Source organism: Scyliorhinus canicula, chromosome 17 (assembly GCF_902713615.1).
Source record: "Scyliorhinus canicula chromosome 17, sScyCan1.1, whole genome shotgun sequence".
Lineage (NCBI taxonomy): Eukaryota > Metazoa > Chordata > Chondrichthyes > Carcharhiniformes > Scyliorhinidae > Scyliorhinus > Scyliorhinus canicula.
Genome location: NC_052162.1, coordinates 63,432,077 through 63,437,843, shown reverse-complemented (window position 1 = coordinate 63,437,843; position 5,767 = coordinate 63,432,077).

Here is a 5,767-nt window from a genome sequence, read left to right as displayed (position 1 = left end):
AGCTCCACATACCCCCGGATGGCAACCCTCACCAGCTCACTACATCTCCTCATCCACCAGCAACCCTACCTCCAGCCACCACTGTGGGCCATGCCCCCCCACCACCACCCCCGGTTCACTCACAAATCCACGCAGTGTGGCATGTGTTCTGAAACCACGATCACCAAATACTCCGAGTCGACCACCCCCACCAGCAACGTCTTGTCCACCACAAAAAAGTCGAATAAATCCTGTGCACATGGGAAAAATATGAAAATTCCACTCCGTGGCTATCCGGGGGTAATGCACCGCCACCCTCACCATCCAGGGCATAGAGTTCAGCCACTTCCGGCTCTACGTCCTCCCCAACCTCTGCGCTGCCTTGCTACTCGGCCTGGACTTCCAGTGCAACCTCCAGAGTCTAACCCTGAAATTTGGCGGGCCCCTACCACCCCTTACTGTCTGCGGTCTCATGACCCTTAAGGTCGATCCGCCTTCTCTGTTTGCAAACCTCACCCCGGATTGCAAACCCGTTGCCACCAGGAGCAGACGGTACAGTGCCCAGGACAGGACCTTCATCAAGTCTGAGGTCCAGTGGCTTCTACGGGAAGGTATTATCGAGGCCAGCAACAGCCCCTGGAGAGCCCAAGTGGTAGTGGTGAAAACTAGGGAGAAAAACAGGATGGCCGTTGACTACAATCAGACCATCAATCGGTACATGCAGCTCGACGCGTACCCGCTCCCACGCATATCTGATATGGTCAATCAGATTGCACAGTACCGGGTCTTCTCGACAGTGGACCTGAAATCTGCCTACCACCAGCTCCCCATTCGCAAGGCGGACCGCCCGTACACCGCTTTTACCACTTCCTTAGGGTTCCCTTCGGCGTCACTAACAGGGTCTCGGTCTTCCAACGGGAGATGGACCGAATGGTTGACCGGTACGGACTGCGGGCCACCTTCCCGTACCTGGATAACGTGAAGGGCGTCGGGGTGGACCTCTTGCCAGAAGGAGGTCGGGAGATTTCTGGACCGTAGGGCCAGCTGGACGGCCTTCCAGACCGTCCCATTCTCCCGCTTCACCTGCCCGTTTTGGGTGAAGAAGTTCCTCCTAAACTCAGTCCTAAATCTACTTCCCCTTATTTTGAAGCTATGCCCCCTAGTTCTGCTTTCACCCTCCAGTGGAAACAACTTTCCCGCATCTATCCTATCTATTCCCTTCATAATTTTATATGTTTCTATAAGATCCCCCTTCATCCTTCTAAATTCCAACGAGTACAGTCCCAGTCTACTCAACCTCTCCTCGTAATCTGAGATTAACCTAGTGAATCTCCTCTGCACACCCTCCAGCGCCAGTACGTCCTTTCTCAGGTAAGGAGACCAAAACAGAACACAATACTCCAGATGTGGCCTCACTAATACCATACACTTCATCTACAATCGTGGAGCATATCGAGGTGTTCAATTTGAACATAAATGGATTGTGGTACAATTATGTTTCGACACTGTGCCTTTATCTAAAGGAACATGAAGGGAGTCAAGTGCTGCATTCTGCCGGACAACAGATCGAGGTGAGGGAGCTGTTAAAGATTGAAGGAAGGTCAAATTGTTTTGCTAGGAAGTAGGTGTAAGGTATTCATGCTTATAGACAATGAAAATGCATTTACAGTTGTCAGACTGCTAGTCTCCAAAGTCCCAGAAAGGTGTTGAGAATCTCAGGTTGTAAACAATTATGCTGTAAAATGTCCATTTACTTGGAGTCTCAAGGAAAACTAATCAACATTTTTAGCTTATGTTGCTAAGCGGATGGGCTTTGAGAGGGGAAGGGTTTCTAAGATATCCTTGAAATCACATCGACACAAGCAGTCTGTTAGGATCTAGGAGAGAGAGAACAACTGGAGTTCAAATGTCTTTGTGCTTCACCAGGCAGGAATGCAGGTGGGAGCTCACATTTGGATTAAAAAGGCCAAAGACTGAGGAGTTAAAACAAGGCTTGAAGATTTATTTAGCTGGAGGAGGAATCTGCAGAAAATCTCTCCTCATGAAAGGGTTAAAAATTCCTTGGAAGTAAACGCTTGGGAGTTTGGAATGACTTTGGACTTGTTCTAGAAACATACATAGAAACATACAAAGGAAATTGAGGCAGAGGAGGCCATTTGGCCCTTCGAACCTGCTCTGCCACTCATTATGTAATGGTTAATCATCAAATTCTATACCCTGATCCCGCCTTCCTCTCATATCCCTTGATTCCCTATAGCCCCAAGAGCAATATCTAAATCCTTCTTGAAATTACACAACGTTTCGGCCTCAACTACCTTTTGTGGTAGTGACTTCCACAGATTCGCCACTCTCCGGGTGAAGAAATTTCTCCACCTCAGTCCTAAAAGGTTTACCCCTTATCCTCAAACTATGACCTCTAGATCTGGACTCCCCACCATCAGGAACATTCTTTCTGAATCTACCCTGTCTAATCCTGTTAGAATTTTATAAGTTTCTATGAGATCCCCTCTTACTCTGGATACTTGGCGCTGCATACTGCTAGAATACACCACTCTTCAGGGGGCGGAGAATCCAAAAACTGGTGTCGCTCCCGATTTCGGCATCAAAACGGATTCTCCGCCCCATCGCCAAATGCGATTTTGGCATTGGGGGCGGCGGAGAATCCAGCCCTTGATGTTGAAAGAAATTTGGCTTTCAGAGAGCTTCTTAATACAAACTGATTTTGAATTCACTGTGCGTTTATTGCATGTTTTGGAACTACGGAGACAAATCTGCTATACAGAATAGTTGTTTTTAACAATTGGCCTCACCAATTTGAAGAATGTTAGCACTGTGTATGTCAATGTATTTTACATCCAGTGCCAGCTTTCTGGTCAGGTTAGGAAGATGAAATCCAGCCCAATTAAAGTGCTTTAACCCCAATCTGAAATGACACATCAATGTGAACTATTTACCTTCGTGAACCAGCCCTCTGCCTGAAATTGCCAATCTGTATGGAGCTCGGACTATTTTCAGCTGTGGGGCAGCCTTTAAGAATTTAGCTAGATTGCCGCAAACCTATTTTTTAAAGGAATCAAACTCTCAGTAAAAATAGAGATTTGTCATCCCATCATCAATGCTTGATTCAAGTCCACATGCTGGAGATGGAAGAAGGATGTATTTAAGCCACTGTACCTCACTAAGTGCCTCTTCTTTGAAAATGTTTATTGTTTTGGTTTTGCAATCGTCTTACATTTTATCTTCTCTCTCACGTGAAGGCACAGGGATGCAATTTCTTAGGCATTGGCAGCCTTCAGATATCAATAGCCATTCTTCAAGTCTGAACTTGAGTACAACAACAACCTTAATATAGTAAGACATTCCTATCGCACTTCGCAGTAATGTTATCAAGCAAAATTTGATACCGAACCATACCAGGCATTACTATGATAGGTGACCAAATGCTTGGTAGGCTTTAATGAGTGTATAAAATGAGGAGAGGGAAAGAAATGCAGAGGATTAGGGAGGGAATTATAGAGCCTTGAGCAGTATTTTTAAATTTTGTTTCCCGGGACCCACTTTTGCCAACCAGCCGACCTTCGGGACCCATGCCGGCTGGCCTTCACGACACACTTCACATTTGCTTACCTTAAATGCGAAAGGGAACCTGCTTGGTGCACACGATCACAGGTTCATAGCAGGGGAGGCCAATGTGCATATCAGATGCAGAGTTCAGCGTGTTCCTTTGTGCCGTCTTCATCTTTGTGAGAATGGAAAATCCAACCTTCCACATGTAGGTCGTCGTGAAGGGCAATAGCAACAAAATGCTTGTTTTACTCAGCACTGGATACTCTTGGGAGATGCTACTCCAGAATGCTGACAGCCTCGTGGACTTTTGGCATGTTTTTAATGTGCTGTCACAGGTCCGGTACAGCAGGTCTTTTCATTTGGAATCAGCTGTAAGTTAATAACTGAATCTGGGGTCTCAACCTCAGAAGGAATTTTTCACACACCACTCCTCTTTCCAAATCTGAAACTTCTCCTCTCATTCATCAGTACTTTCCTGCATATAACACACATGGACTTTACATCCTATTTGCAGTGACACAATTGACAAAACCATACCACAAGAAATCATCTTTATACTGCTTTGTTCCCGAGTAAAGTTTCTTCTTTGTAGGCTGTTAACCAGAAGCCCTGGAGCTCAGTACAGAGCTAGGATTCACATGATTTTGTACCAAGTACTGAGTCAACGCCCATGTCTACAAAATGAAAAAGTAGTGTGTGCTCCATGTGTGCCACTGTGAGCACCAGTTCACAAACATCAAATGTCTCCATAGTTCTTGTTCCGAAGTCTATCATCAGCCCTGGCTGATCAGCGAATTTCTGCTGCACGCTTAGCATTTGCAAAGCAGATTGACTCACAAGGTTGGCTGTCGCTTTAGGGTCAAAGTCACAACGTATTTCACCATCGATTTCACCTGAGGAAGGAGCAGTGCTCCGAAAGCTAGTATTTGAAACAAACCTGTTGAACTTTAACCTGGTGTTGTAAGACTTCTTACTGTGCTCACCCCAGTCCAATGCTGGCATCTCCACATCATGGCTACCATCGATTTCAATTTAGATGTAAAGATCTTCGGAAAGTTCTTACTATCTTCAGTCTCCCTTAACGTTTTGTTTTTATCTTTGATGTTTGGACTCTTCTGGTTTCTTGCCACGATGAGATCAATGAAAAACTGTTCTTCAGTATTTATCTCGTCAGCTGCATGCACTGCTTGTGCATGGTCCATTGTAGAACGCGCAAAACATTGTTTTGCAAAATGCCCAATATGGCCGTACCTGGAGCAAACTTTTCCAAAGGCAGGACATTGCCGTGGGGCATGTCGAGTGCCACACATTTGGCACAAGATGGCAGCAACGATTCCTGTCGGCCACTTAAAATGGCCGCCTGCACTGTATGTTACCGGACATCTGAACCTGGTTGGGTGGGGGGGGGGGGGGGGGGTGGGGGAGGGAGCTGGGGGGGGGGGCTCAATCCTAAATCCCTCCATCTCGTGCTTCAGCATCTTCAAACACGTTGAGTCGCCTCAGGCTGCAGGTCCCCAGATCGGTCTTCAAGCCGAGTGCTTAACGTTGTCACTGCTGTCGCTATCTTTAAACCTTCAACCTTTGTGTTTGGTCTTCTGTACCTTGTAAAGGAGTCCACCAAACGCCTTGACTTGTCCAAACCAGGATCTTTACTGAGTCTCATGTGGTAAAACAGCAGTCTGTTACACAGCGCGTTATCATGGAATCTCATTATTTCTCCTCTGGAACTACACCTACCACCGACCATTCATTTGGATGTTTTATTACCATCTGCAACCAACTGATAATGGCCGGATGTGTCTCCACTTATATGGGAGTCGCTGGTCACATGACTGTGGTCTTGATACCGCATGGTGCGTCTGCACGGCCGCTTGCTGGTTGGAGGTCTCACACCATCCATTATAATACTGCCCATAGGCATATCACCACAGTTAAGTGGTAGAGGCAGAATTGGACAATGTTACTGGGGTGGAATTGGTGACTTTCGAGATGAAATGGACATGCGGAGGCCAGCTGAGAGTGCATTGAAACAGACAGTGAGTGTTGGCCAACCATTCAGCCACAGGCTGTGCTTTCCAATGGTATTGGCTCGTGATCAGGGATGGAAACCCTGAATGGCCATTCAACTCCCTCACCCAAGGAACATTGAGGTTTATTAGATCACTGACTGATATCTGTACGTTTATTACAAACTGAATTCAAATGTAAAAGTTATTCTGGA